The sequence below is a fragment of the Schistocerca piceifrons genome, chromosome X, assembly GCF_021461385.2.
Source record: "Schistocerca piceifrons isolate TAMUIC-IGC-003096 chromosome X, iqSchPice1.1, whole genome shotgun sequence".
Lineage (NCBI taxonomy): Eukaryota > Metazoa > Arthropoda > Insecta > Orthoptera > Acrididae > Schistocerca > Schistocerca piceifrons.
The window spans coordinates 539306318-539322120 of NC_060149.1; the positions used below are offsets into that span (position 1 = coordinate 539306318).

Consider the following 15803-nt stretch of genomic DNA (forward strand, 5'->3'; position numbering starts at 1 on the left):
ACCTAAACTCTGGATTGCTGGACAGGGAAGTGTAGCTTGCACATATATGAATCCCAGTGTGCTAACCACTATACAACTTCTTTCAGTAATTAACTTCTGCGATTAGTTAGAAAATACTGAGGTGAATGAGTTACATGAGCAGCGATCAAAAAGTTTCTGTTTGAAGGCCATACAGTCCAGTATCAGTATGCCAATCAGGCAAAACAGCCATGAACATTTACGCAATTATTACACCAATGTACCAGGTTGAAGATAACGATTAGGTAAAACACTGTGCCTTGCTGTGTGAAGAAGTCCGTAACTACCTGCTGCAAATTCTCGTCCGACAGCAATTTTTGACTCTTCGAGACCTTTTTAAAGGGACTGTAGGTGCAACAATCATATGGGGAGAGACCAGGATTGCAGGTTTGGTGCTCCAGTGTCTCCCACTTGAGTTGACATAACTTTCCTGATCGAGTAGCATCTTGTGTTTAATCCCAACCACCACAAAACTTGGCATACCATTTCACAACTGTGGTTTTTCACAGACATGCTGCCCGATACACATTCTTCATTCTCTAATGGACATCTAACAGTGTCTGTCATCTGGAAGCCAAAGAAAGAATAACAGCACACTCATCCTGCTTGGACAAATTTGGTAATAACATTGTTATACATCATGTTTCCGCATTTACCAAACGCATGTTGGAAAGACACGAATACTACACTGTTCCTTTCCCAATATGCTGGTGCTTATACACCTGCATCACAGTCAAGTCGCATCACATATATGCTGGCTCAATGCCTCCAAAAGAAACCTTTTGATTTCCCCTTATACATACCACGTATTTCAGCAGTTTGCACCCAGCATCTATTAATGCTCGGACATGCTCCGTGTTGGAAGTCAGTCATTATTTCTGATGCTCACAATACGTTGATTTAGAAACATGTGAAATTAAAAATGTTCCACTAACAGACATAGATATATTACATTACTGTCATCCAGGACAAGTACCATAATAAACTGTCAGCCCTCACAATATGAACACTAGCATGAAAACCATCTCTCGAGAATTCAACCAACTCCGAAAACATGTAACAAACTTCCAACAAAAGGAATCACTGATGGTAAAGATCTCTTACAATTACTTAGTTTTTTTCTTTATTTTGAAGAGCTCAGGCCTATTCAATGTACGGTACCTTCAAAACTGCTCTTTAGAGTGGGAAAATATATTAAGTACAATTCTGAATACTCTAAGCCCACTGTGCAGTATTTTATAAAATATTAGGAATGTAATTTGCTTTGCAATGCAAATGCAACACATTTGAGACAGCAGTAATTTTGTTTTTAGTGAGCAGTGTCATCCATACATAACTAAAACAGTCCTACAAATGTGATAAATGACCTTTACTAGACCTGCGGTATAACATACCGCCTTATTCATTTTATCAAGTGAACTGCATAAAACAGTTCATCAAGGGAATAGAAATGAAGGCAAATGCACAACATACAAATTGTGTGTTTGATGTAACAAAAGGGCTGGCAACTGGAGCAAACTTGAGTAGGTCTGACATTTTGAGTAAACAGATTTTTCCATTTAATTTCAGGCTTACAATCTTGTAATCAGTTCTGTAGCCCAAACCTTTTTCTTTCTTCTTTTTTCTTGCCAGTGGTTTGTGTTTTTGAAGTGTGGTCTTTCATAACTTATTATGTACCATGTTTACAACTCTAGTGTCAGACCAGCTGCTTCACTGTAAACAGCTAGTTGTGTAAAAGCTGTATCTGTCTGGAAATGCCTGTGTACTGGGTGAAAAGAAGAAACTTTCCAATACCCATGAATCAGTCGGGGAGCTGAAAAAAAAGCTGTGAATGTAATGCATCAGTGGAGTTTAAAGCTGTAGTGACTGTTGACAAACCAGTGCCGGTTTGTTTTTTCTTCCACTGAACTTTAACTATCAGTACGGTACAATGTGTCTCACAAAACTTTACAGTTTTTATTTCACTTGTTGTAGACTGTTTAGTTTAGGAAATGTGGATTCAGTGCACCTTGTTTCTACAAGTCTGGTACCCAGCCACTTCCCAATCTCTTTTGCATATTATTTCTAGGTAATTCTGGTAACATGTCACACACGAGAGCCGAGATCGGTTTGTGACCAGTAGGTGAATGGTTTCATTGGAAGAGAAATGGGGTGTAGCAGAGAGATTATTGGCTCCTATTCTAATTTTGGAGAGAAGATGAAACTGACTGACCTAACTAACAAAATGAATTTCTCAGGAACCACTAGAGGAACATCTTGGCACAGACCAGTGTGTCAGAAAAATTAAAGTTGAGCACTATTTTGTCATTACTGACTGGTTTCTTTTGACCAGCGTAGAGACATACTAATAATTTTTGTTTTCCCATATGATTCAGATTAGAGTTGTAGGCGCTGCTGAAATTAGTGTGCTTGCCCATTCATACTTCTGTCTGAAAAAGAACAATTCTAATAAGGAAATAGAAATGAGGAATTGCACCATAAAGGTGAAAAGGTGCAGGTTTGTGACTTAGTAGGTGGTAGGAAGTTGGAAGGATTACAGTACCAGTAGCTTTTGTTTCCTGTAAATGGTAAATATAAGTTTTCATGTGTGGATGTCTAAGTAACATTAAAAAAATTGACGAAAGAGCTTCACATATGTACTGTGGATTTAATTTTATTGTACAGAAAATCTAAGTGATCAAAAATGTATTTAAATGATGAATGTTGCCAGTTCCCAGTTCACAAACACAGCAGATCATTTCCATATCTACTTCAGTACAATCTTTAATTTTGTACCTGAGGAACTCAAAATTGTCCTAGACAGTTAAGGACTGAGTTGGAAATCCATAACTAAGCGTTTGACTGACTATAAGTAATGTTTTGGAAATAGTTCTGTTTTATAAAGAAACATCATGCAATTCTACAGGCTTTACAACAGACCTATGCAAAGGATCTCTTACTATTCTTATGTACCCATCAGCGGATCCATTTGTTAACACACTAGTGATAGCAAACACTACTTGTCTGAAACTGAAAGGGCCTACCATACGTTTAATTTCACCCTGCACGGTTACATATTTTGTGGTATCAAACTTAGATTTAATTAATTCTTTCAATGATGTGATACAATTCTTTTGACAGTACGTAAAAAAGAAGAGAACATGTTGCTACTGGGCTTATAAGGACATCTTCCCTAGGTAATTTTGATAAATCACACAATTCATATACATTACCTTAAGCTATAATGCTTCAAGTTATAATAGTGTTCAATTATGTTTTTAAAATAAAGCCAAATCTTTAAACATTTGCCGAAATTATCAATTTTTGAAGCACTGGTTGGCTTAGCCAAAGCTATGAAAAACTGTACTTAAAAATCATGAACTTATTGTTAGTGCCAAAGGGATTGTCCTACAAAACTGGTAAGTTTGCAGCTCACTAAACTTCTTGTAAACTGATAAAAATAACCAACTTTTTGAAAGCATTATGAGTTATGTTTTAACGACAAAATCAGCTATGTATATTCACACACACTCATACATTTGAAACTGTCTTTTAATTAAATTATAGACTTCACAGTCTTTGTCATAATTTTATTTGAACATATAGCCTGTTTCCACTTTACAGTTGTCAGATCTATTGCAAGGATGTAAAATAAAGGTATTTCAAAATATGGGAACCTAGTTCATGCAAATGGAAAACAAGTAGCTTATTACCTTATACAGCAGTGACACAGAGAACACATAATAAGTAACTGAAATGTTTAACAAGGTGTGGGAAGTTACTGTACAGTGTATAGTGTGGGTGTGATAGCTAACCATTTGCCTGTCTAAACCAATGACCACTTCCAAACTGTGAATAACTGAAAACTTAACCATCCTAGTTGGTAAGTATGCTGCACGTCACTACACATCCATAAAATTAATCATCTGCATAAAAATGTTTGTTGTTGATGCTTCTACACCCATTGCTACGTATGATTGGCAAAAAGGACAAATTCAGTTTCCTGACATGAGTGAAACTGGTGATTAACTAAGAGCGTGAGCATTTATGGACCAGTCATTGAATCCAATTGAAAGACAATGGAAATTTCTATCCACACAATGTCGTATCCTAAAAATTTCCCCTCATGGGCAACTTAATTACACAAACCTACCTTATTCCCTCACATGACGGTGGCAAAAAGTCACGGCATGGATTCCACAAGACATCATATACGTTTGGAAGTCATCCTGATCCATAACCACTCAACCACTATCTCCTTCCAACTTAAGGAATTTGGAGGAACTACATGCCCTGCCTACACAGTCTATGTATCTCACAACTGTGATTTTGGAGGATTGCCATTTCCAAGTGATAATTCAACAATAAATGCATCAATACATATTCAATCCAATTAAGAGGACATGCTTCTCTTGTCAAACCATATTCCCTTATGGGCAGGTTGGTTGTCAAGTGGTGTATGTCACAAAAATTTAAAAATGGGCTGACACCATTTACCATTACTAGACACACAGATCTTAGTATCAGACAAGTGACATGGGTCTTAGTTCAATAGTTCGCTTGCACTGAACGAAACTGCTGAGCACCCTGGTAGTCTAGTGGTGTATGTCCAAATGTCCAAACACTTGTGGGAATCAGGTCTGCTACCACTGTGTCGTAATGAGTAAGTTTGTGATTAATAAAAGGCAACATTCCGATTTTCTCACCAAGACTTTCAAGGGCGTGTCACCAAGGGGGGTTAAAAGAAAAATAAAGTTGCTGGAAATGAAAGCATATAGCTGAAAATATGTCACATCAACTATGACAAATCTCATGGAACATCTGTTTTTTATAAACCAGAACAGAATGTCAACAATGAAATCCAGGAGCTTGATTTGAGGAAAGGGCATGCTTCTGTGAACAGGGGTGGATGCATGTCAATGAACGTTGCTCAGCTTCAATTTCAAACAGCTTCCCTCATGAAAAAATCAACATAGAAGCAATCAAAAGAATATGGTGAACCTATTGAACTTTATACCTCCTTGTCAGCATAATTTCTTTCTAGGTTTACAATGCGGGCATGGCAACATTTCAAACACTGAGGAACAATTTTATGAAACCATAACATAAAAATAATGACATTGTCTGAATTTTCATTTTGTGTTTTTCAATTTTCCTTTTCTATTCCTTTGTATCCCTAACAATAAATAACACTTCTGTTTTTTGCTACTCACCATATGGCAGAGATGCTGAGTCCCAGATAGGCACATTAGAAAGACTGCCACAAAATAAGCATTCGGCCAACAAGGTTTTGTCAAACACACACACACACACACACACACACACACACACACACACACACACACACACACACGTGCACAGTCTCTCGTAGCTGAAGCCAGACTACAAACAGCAGCAGCACATGACGAAAGAGGCAGAACCTAAACAGACCCGAAACACACTCCTGAACCTTTCGTGCAAAATACTTAGCCCAACAGAAGTATCAATCCTTTTCAAATACCTCATCTTTTGCCCCACTCCCAAATTCAATCATGCAGGACTTGTTAAAGATCTTCTCTCCTTCTCTCGGCCCCTACAGTGGAAACACTTCCTCGCCACCAACTCAACCAATTAGGCTCAACCCAACACCAATGTTGAACCCTGCCTGACTCAGTTCACTCCTCCATCCAACCATGATCCACCCCCACTGCCCCCAAATCACCCCGTTACCTTTCCAGAATTCCTTAACCTCGAACCTTGCCTCGCCATCGTTCCCCAAATCCCGCAACTTGCAACCTAACCTTACATCTCCAGAAAGAACCACAATCCATCACCTAAAAACTGATTCCGACCTTATAATCCTACCTGCTGACAAAGGCTCCACCACTGTTGTCTTGAACCACAAGGATTATCTGGCTGAAGGACTCTGCCAGCTATCAGATTCATCCACCAACAAACCCTCCCACAGTGACCCTGTTCCAGAAATCCAGCAGGATCTCTAGTCTCTCCTCAGATCCTTAGGCCCATCCCAGAACCTCTTCCTGGAGTCAATCTTCCTCCTGACCCCTACTACTCCCTCCACACCTACCTTCGTATGCTTTCCAAATTCCATAAACACAAACACCCAGGCTACACCATTTGGGCAGGTTACTGTGCCCCCACTGAGAGAATCTCTGCTCTCGCAGAGCAGCCTATTATCTGCAGCCTACTCTCCTATATATAAGAGACCAACAATTTCCTCCACTGACTCCCCACAGTTCCTGTTACTTTACCACACAGTGCTCTGCTTATCACTATTGATGCCACCTCCCTTTACACTATCATCCCTAATGCCCATGGCCTTACCGCTATTGAACACTACCTTTCCCAACACCCCATGGATTCCAAACCAACAACCTCCCTCGTAGGTGCCATGACCAACTATATTCTCACCCACAATTACTTCTCTTTTGAAGGCATTACCTATAAATAAATCTGGAGTACAGCTATGTGCACCCATATGGCACCATCCTATGCCTACCCATTCGTGGGCCATCTAGGGAATCTGTACTAAACAGAATATTAAACAAATCACCTGGTTCAGATTCACTAGTGACATCTTTGTGATCTGGATTGAGGGTGAGGACATGCTATCCACATTCCTCCAGAACATCAACACCCTCTCCCCTGTTTGCTTAACTTGGTCCTACTCTACTCAACAAGCTACTTTCCTCGATGTTGACCTCCATCTCAAAGATGGCTACATCAGTACTTCTGTCCATATCAAACCTACCAAGCACCAGCAATACCTCCACTTCGACAGCTGCCACCCATTCTATACCAAGAAGTCCCTCCCATACAGCTTAGCCACAAGTGGTTGTTGCATCTGCAGTGGTGAGTAGTCCCTCTCAAAATACACCAAGGGTCTCATTGAGGCCTTCACAGACCATAATTACTCTTCCAATCTTGTACAAAATCAGGTATCCCATGCCTTATCTTTCCTGTCACCTGCCACCTCCAAAAATCCCACAGCCTGGCCACAGAGGAGCATTCCCCTATTGACGCAGTACCATCCTAGACTGGAGCAACTGAATTACATTTTCCGCCAGGGTTTCCCGCTACCTCTCGTCGTGCCCTGAAATGAGATTCTCTACCCACTACCGTCCATCCCCCCCTTCCTCCAACAGTGGTATTCCACTACCCACTGAACCTACACAATATATTAGTCCATCCGTAAACAATACCTGCTCCCCCGCCCTGGCCTTTTCCTTACCAACTCAGTTGCCTCTCCCATCATGTGCTGCTGTTCGTAGTCTGGCTTCAGCTGCCGGAGACTGGTCACTATTCCTTGTAATGCATTTCAATGCCAACACAAGAGCTGTTCCTAGAAAGCAGATACAACAACCTTTTTGTCCCACATGATATCCTCATTCCTTTTGTAATCCATGGTTTATTTTTAAACTTATGTTTGATTTGAGTTACCTTAGGGGAAAACAATTTTCAAAAGAGGAAGTAACTATATTAATAAATACTTCGTATTTTCCATTTGAGTCAGAAGAATTGTAAACACCTATCCAGTTCATGTCTCTGAGCAATTCCCTAAAATTCTCAATTTTTGACTGATTTATTACCTTGCTGTACTCAGATTTAATACTTTTTTATCCTGACAAACTACAACCTTTAACACAAGGTGCTGCATGTTACGATCAGATATCCCATTTACTATTGGTTTTGTGATATTACTTTTTTCCTTAGATTTGTCTACAAAGATATCATCATTAGCAGTCTCAGAGCATTTACATAACCTGGTTGCCAAGTTCACAGAAGGAATTAAATTGAATAACAATGTTACTGATTGCAATAATTGTTCACTTATAGAGCTTTTCAAAATCCACAGTAAAATCACCAGCAACCATTTTTTTTCTTTTTTTTCCTTCCTGTGATATGGGACAAAAGAACTTCCAGATATTTATGAAGAGGTTAAAGTTTCCTGAAGGTGCTCTGCATATACTTACTATTATAAAGGACTTATTATGAAATACTATTTCTCTTGCATAAGCTTCTAAGTGCTGCTCTCAGCAAAATTTAATGATGTCAATATTCTTGAAATTAAAACAATTTCCTTTCTCCACATTTTCTCTACAGAAGTAACAACTTAACTTAAATCCTGTAACATTTAACATGTTTATACACTACGAAATACTGTAAGGCTATGGACCCAAGTAAACAGTAATTAAACAAGGAGATTGATTGGAGCAGGGTTGAAGGTGTATCCTGTCACTTAATGGTGTTCCATGTGTGTTCAACACAATGACACACAAAATGACTTGAACAGGCCACACAGCAACATAATGTTTGTAGAACATTTGCAATAAACATCAATTATGTCTCTCTAACCGGTCCAAAACAGTTCATGAGGCACAAGATTAATGTCAACTGTGAGCTGCAGCAGGCAAACAACTGGATTCACATGAATGGAAAATAGCTTTCTACATCGTTTGCCACTGACATACAGTTAAAAGCACATCAACAGCCCCATGTCAACATCCTATGCCAGAACACCTCTCCTATTTGCCTAAACAATGTCCTGTTGGAAAGCAGGTTGCACTGCCTCATATGGATTTCAGTACACTCATACTCCGACACTGGCGTGTACTAAAGTGTACCACCAAGCGAGGTGGCGCAGTGGTTAGACACTGGACTCGCATTCGGGAGGACGACGGTTCAATCCTGCGTCCGGCCATCCTGATTTAGGTTTTCCATGATTTCCGTAAATCGCTCCAGGCAAATGCTGGGATGGTTCCCTTCAAAGGGCATGGCCGACTTCTTTCCCGTCCTTCCCTAATCCGATGAAACCGATGACCTCGCTGTCTGGTCTCCTTCCCCAAACAACCCAACCCTAAAGTGTACCAAACTTATTAAGAGGCCAGGGAAGCTGTCTGCAAGCTTTGAGTACACAACGGATGTTTAACTCTTCCTGAGTTTCTGTCTGTGACCTGCAACATGTGATGAGCAGAACTACATGTGTGGGGCAGTGGCTTCTGTAACTCATAGTGAGGTGATGACCATCGACAGTAGGACTGTATACCCAGTGTTGTTATACAATACTGACCAGGAAAGTGATTTGCTACACTGTCACTTTTCAATCCACTGTTGCAATCTACAATAACCATCGACTATCATAGCTGATGACCGACTAATGATAATATGTTTGGGTGCATGACAGCTAGGTCTTCAGAAACCTAACTTTTTTTTTTGTTTTACTGTGGTAAAACAGAAAAACTTCAAGGAGAATTAAAATACTGCTGGACTAAAAAAAAGAGGATGTATCAGTCACTTTGCAACACACTAAAACATGCAGCCCAAAAGCTTAGGTTTGAGTCCTCAAAACACAAATTTTTAAAAGCTTTAGTATACTTGCTCATTGTTAGCTAAAATACAGGGCAGATCCCCACTTAAATTTGATTCCACCCTCTCACTGAAATACAGTATGCGCTCAGTTAGAATGTGGCATACCACAATTTGTGTGCCACAGCAATCACATACTGTGGGGGGGGCAGTCTTGCAAAAAGTATAAAACCATGAGTTACATGAATAGTGCACTATTTGGAGCTGGGTAAAGGTTATACTGGAGTGACTGATATGAGGTATGTGAAGGTCAGATGTTTGGTGTCACCGAGTGCAACTTATTGTCCCTCACTGCCAGTCACAGCTGCATGACACTTTGACTCAACAATGAGATAACAGCCTCAATGGAATGGCACATTGTGGTCCCTACAGGTCTTCTTTGCTGCTTGCTCATTTTCCCAAGCTTCCATGTAACTTGGTAAGCATTTCCCCTTTTGCTGAAGGAGGAGCATTTTGTCCTTTATTTTTTGTCCCATTTTCTATGCTGGGTAAATTTACTGCAATGCCTGTAGATCACTAAGGTAGTTGGAGTAATCATCTTTGGGTTGAATCTCTTTTTTCTCGTGTTTGCTTTAACAGTATGTATGTTTTTGGGTAGGGTCTGCCTTTACCAAAACACAATTTTGTTTTTTTAACCCAAACATGTTTCACTGCAGTTGCAGCATCTTCAGTATGCTTTTATTTTATGGCTGTTAAAGATAAAGAATATTCTTTACTGTTTACATACATGTAAATATTAGTTTTTAAAAATCATAATTACAGATATTTGAAGAAACACACAAAATTATAAATTCATACCTTTTTACCACATGGTGTGGTTTTCCTGATATATTATGTTTCTACAGTGGCTGCTTCGTTTAAATAATTTGTCTACTTTGAGGTGTAAGTGGTTGCAGATGATAAACTGTGAAACAAAACAGTCACTGTAGAAACATTACACATCAGGAAAACCATACCATGAGGTAAAAAGGTATGAACTCATAATTTTGTGTGTTTCTTCAAATATCTGTAATTATGATTTTTAAAAACTAATATTTACATGTATACAAACAGTAAAGAACATTCATTATCTTTAACAGTCACAAAATAAAAGCCCACCGAAGATGCTGCAACTGCAGTGAAACATGTATGGGTTAAAAAACAAAATCGTGTTTTGCTAAAGGCAGACCCTATCCAGAACTATATGTAATTGGAGTACTTGAGAAACTTTTTTGCTTTGATTATGCCTCTCTCAATCCAATGACTTCAGGATTGCATGTGGTTCTGCATTAAATATAGGGCATAATCACTGGGTAGGAAAGATCCTGACCGCATGGTGCGAAGGTAAAACAACAGCCATCAGTCTATATTATTAAAATTGTGAAGTTCATTTAAAATGTTGTAAGACGAGGACATAAAAAATTTAACCTTGAGGGCATTTCCTCACACAGTTGGTCCCAACTAAAATAATTTTGGGTGTCTTTAGAAGGCAAGATAGATATCTGCTCCACCCTGGGCATAAAACTTAAATACGAGGCACATCCTTTTCTAAAATGCAGTGCTTTGTGCTGATCCCAATTGTCATTGTTGCTTGAAGTAAATAACTGAAAAGTCTTTTCATTGGTGGTCAAGCAGCAATGGGATATTCAGGTGCCTGTAGCGTGGATATTATTTCATAAGGTTGCAATGCCAAGCTAAGCACTTACTAACCAGTCTCAGCACGAAGGCTACAAATAAGACTGGTCCTCAAGGCTCATTATAGACAAGGGAATTCTCTCATTATGCACCAATTCGAACATTTTTAAATTAGAGGCTCTTGCAGACTCATACACTGTGTACACAAAACTGAGACATGACAGTACGGCGACTTCATAAACCTGGAGTAAACACATTTGGTTTGTTCCCCATGAACTGTTATCAATGCATTCGAAAATATTTAGAGCTTTCACAAACAGTGTTTTCAGGCCCACAATGTATGGAAACCAGGTAAGCTTAAAATCAAAGGTGAGAACCAGAAACCTCACTCATTCCTTAAAAATATCAATAGGTCCCTCCCTCATCTTCAGTTCACCAAAGAAATAAACAGAACATGAATGGTTAAAGAGGACACACACAAACCTTTCAAATGAAAAATTAAAACTTTTTTCGCTCATTCCTCAAGCTATCTTTCAGCTGTAACTGAAATGTTGTTTTTGTTGTAAGTTGAAGAAAAAAAATCATGAGCAAGAGATGAATCACAAGTTGTAGACAATAGAGAATCCAGCTTTCATATGACGAAGGGACAGCCATATTCTTCTCAATTGGTGGAAATGAAGTCCCAGTTGCCTCTCGCAGTGGACATTCTGTGGCATGGAAAAGATAATAAGATGGACCCAGACTGATACTAGTGGTAATACTAGTGTAATGTTCTGCCATTGTCTAGGCTATGCCTTGGACATTGGTCTGGAGAGTGATTCACATTACAGCAGCCTCTTAGAATTGGCTGCAAAGCATCCAGTTGGGCTTACTGAACACCAACTATTGTGGCTTTCTTTCAGACACTGTTTTCTGGCTGGTGAATCAAGATATGGACACAGTTACTGGAGTAAAAGTCAACAACCACTTCCCATTGAGTAGTAGTAGTAGTAGTAAGTGAGTGTGTGTGTGTGTGTGTGTGTGTGTGTGTGTGTACAAGGTAACCTGCTTGATGATCTGATGATAGCTCATTCATCTAACAAGGGAACCTCCCCATCGCACCCCCCTGAGATTTAGTTATAAGTTGGCACAGTGGATAGGCCTTGAAAAACTGAACACAGATGAATCGAGAAAACAGGAAGAAGTTGTGTGGAATTATGAAAAAAAAAAAAGCAAAATATACAAACTGAGTAGTCCATGCGTAGGATAGGCAACATCAAGGAAACATTCAGCTCAGGAGCGCCGTGGTCCTGTGGTTAGGGTGAACACCTGTGGAACGAGAAGTCCTAGGTTCAAATCTTCCCTCAATTGAAAATTTTAATTTATTTATTTTTGCAAAGTTATGACCTGTCCATTCATTCATTTACGTCTCTGTTCACTGTAATAAGTTTAGTGTCTGTGTTTTGCAACCGCACCGCAAAACCGTGCGATTAGTAAACGAAAGGACGTGCCTCTCCAATGGGAACCGAAAACATTTGATCACAAGGTCATAGGTCAACCGATTCCTCCACAGGAAAACACGTCTGATGTATTCTATACGACACTGGTGACGGCATGTGTTCCAATGACAGGGATATGTTGTTGACCCACCTAACTTGTACACTTGGCGATTGGGTAAAAAGATTCTTCTACCTTGCCCGATTTAGGTTTTCTTGTGGATGAGATAATCACTCCCAAAAAAGTGATGAAAACATATGAGTTTGTCACATAAACTGCAACACATGAAAGTAACAGTTTCACAGTCGCACAATTTTCCCTGTGCTCTGTCAAAACATATGTTTTTAACATTTTCAAATTTTTCCGCGTTTAGACCATCAAATCCTGCATATGTCCAAGCAAATCTGAACATGTCCTGGAATTTTGGAGTGCGAAGTTGATTATGTGTGAGTGCCTGAACTTTGATAATTGTCTGAAAACAAAAAATTAAACTTTTCACTAGAGGGTAGACTTGAACCAAGGACCTCTAGTTCCGCAGTTGCTCACGCTAACCACAGGACCACGGCGCTCCTGAGCTCACGTTATCCTTGATGTTGCCTATCGTGCGCATGGACTACTCAGTTTGTATATTTTGCTTTTTTTTTCATAGTTCCACACAACTTCTTCCTGTTTTCTCGATTGATCTGTGTTCAGTTTTTCAAGGCCTATCCACTGTGCTAACTTATAACTAAATCTGAGGGGGGTGCGATGGGGAGGTAACCTTGTAAGTCTTAAGTGGCGGCCAGTAGAGGGAACATACTGTAAACCTCGGATGCACATGCACGGATACAGTGACTGCTTCTAGGCTGGTGGTGATGGGGAAAACACTAAGTGGTGTGAAAAGACTCTTCCTTTAGCTATTTCCCCACTATGTTCATTGTTTTTGCAGAGGCTTTAGCTATGTATGTAGTGTGAGAGCATCAGAGTGTTCAAACTGACACCAGCAAAATTACACACACCTGTCTTCCCTGACCTAGAAGCCTTATTTCCTCCACATGCCCTGAACCCACTGAACTTCCATTTAAGTATAGCAGCAATCTTATCAGTGCATTTTTCCTCTTTCTTTTGTTCTTTTGTTCTCTTGTTCCTTGGCGGTGATGAGTTTGCTGTGGAGGGAAAATGTGTGGGGTATGGTGATGTTACTTGAGGGACTTGCCAGTTCCCTCAGGCAGATGTCAATGGCCACAGCATAATACAATTTTTTGTCTGTCTTTCCCTGCCTTCTGTGAGGATGCTACATTTACAGGTGAAGTTTGCCGTGGTTTGCCTTTCTAGCATCATATTATTAACATATTAAAATCAGTAGCATACTAGCAGATGTTAACTCATTTATACTGTTAAAAGAATAGTGCACTTCCTCAGTGGCACTGAAACCACTAGCGAAAGGGGAAAATCTCTGACACACTTTAAACATTATTCACTTCTTTAAATTAGTACTGTATCAGGATATACAAAACAAAACAGATAGCTACTTATATAGTTCATAATGCTTACTCAGTAGGCACGACAATGTACAAAATCAAAAGGAAACGTAAAACTGAAACATTATACAAACACACCAGTGTTTCCCAAAAATGTTAGCTGTGTTTTGATCATGTGTTCTACTGTTAGGTATTCCATCTTTATTTCCTACACCTGACAGAAATTGCTGATTGCTCATATGAATCTTAAGACGATCAACACTACAAGAATTAATCTCCTCCTCCATGCATAAGTTTCTATACCTGTAACATTGACAAACAATATGATAACATCATCAAATCTTTATTTCCTGTTACTTAGAAACAAAAGTGATCAAACCATGCTGCTCATGTCAATCACACACTGAACTGCAGAGATGTACATGGACTGTGACTACACATGTCAAAGCACTAAAACATTTCATGTGTAGCAAGGTGTACAACATTATAACTGAACCAACATACTGCAATTCCATCAACACAAAGAGATTTGAAATTATATAAGCAGTCATAAAAGTCTCAAAATATTAAAAGAAAAAAAAATATGTGGAGAACCACCATGTCTGTCTTTCATTAAAATGACTGAAAACAATAAAACTTATAAATTGTTTAGCAGAGTTCAGGCTTTTACATATTCAATACTTTAATAAAAATGTCTTTATTCAGTTTTTTTCATTCTTTATTCATTGTAATCTATATGTATCATTTACAATTTCTCACAATGTGTGTACCAAATTAAATGTATACACATCAACAGTTTGAGAAAATGCTCTGTGCCAAATATGAAAACAGATTTGATGAAGTTTCATCAAACACTAATCATCACTAAATTTACACAATATTTGAAGACAAACTATTACAATTTAAAAAAATCAATCTGGGGTGGAAATGTCATATAATATTGCCCCTCTTGAATAAAGCCCTCACTTAAAATAGCTTTTTACAAAATAAAATATTAATGTCAAAATTTTATATATATCTGTACATTTATTAATTTTCATGTCCTGTGAAATTCTAACTTTCACTACAGCATCATCCTCTATTACTTTTGGTTAACTGATGAAATGTCACTTTTGTAGCAATCACTTTTCAGTTTTTCTTTTTCCTAAAGCATGTTTAAAGAGTTCCTGCAAGCGAAATAAATATCCTCAGCCATAAAAGAGAATTAGGTGAGATAGAAAGAGAAAAATATAAATTAAAAAATAATATCAAGAACAACAGTAGCCAACAAGAAAGATACAGGAATGAACTAAAATAATGAATTCAGAATTCGGAAAGATTACTCCAAATGTATAATGTAAAAATGAAACTACTAACAAAGTGAACTGAACTACAGAAAAAATAAATAAATTCAAGTACTTCACTACAAGTCTAAGAACAGCCTGCTACCTATTGTTGTTACTAAAGTAGATTACATAACAAAATTAAAACAGATTATGTCGAATAAATGTTGAGAAGAAAAGTATAAGATTTTTTGGACAAATAGTACTCAAAACTGTGGAAGGAACTTTAACTTAAGACTGCATGTCACTGGTCAAAAATGCTTTACATTTTCAATATAGATTCACTCACTCCCCCTCCCCATCAGGAGGAGCAATTAAACTGGGACACACAAATTTATGAACTAGCAAATGATAGTATTCCATGTTTCCCTGTTATTTTAGATAGAGTGCATTCAGGCAATTTAAAAGAAATACATGTTCTTTTCCAAGATTGTATTGGTCAAAATTAGAAAAAAAGTTCCTATCAAAATATGTGCAGAAACATATGCCACTGTAGACACAGAATACTTTTCACATGTGCTATAAATGTTCAGTATTCAACAGTGTAGCCCATCATCCTGTTAAAGTT

At 38.5% G+C, this 15803-nt stretch overlaps 1 protein-coding gene across 3 annotated transcripts in view; it reads right to left on the reverse strand.

Annotated features, from left to right (window-relative positions):
• Nucleotides 1-15803, reverse strand: part of LOC124721201 (uncharacterized protein DDB_G0271670-like) — a 193652-nt gene that overhangs the window by 69813 nt on the left and 108036 nt on the right. Inside the window, exon 6 of one of the 3 annotated variants that reach the window (XR_007006292.1) lies at nt 14728-15079. The exons of the other annotated variants lie outside the window; for them this stretch is intronic. The gene's annotated coding sequence lies outside the window, so the exon portion shown is untranslated. Of the gene's footprint in view, nt 1-14727; nt 15080-15803 lie in introns of those variants that run through there. 3 annotated transcript variants of the gene reach the window in all.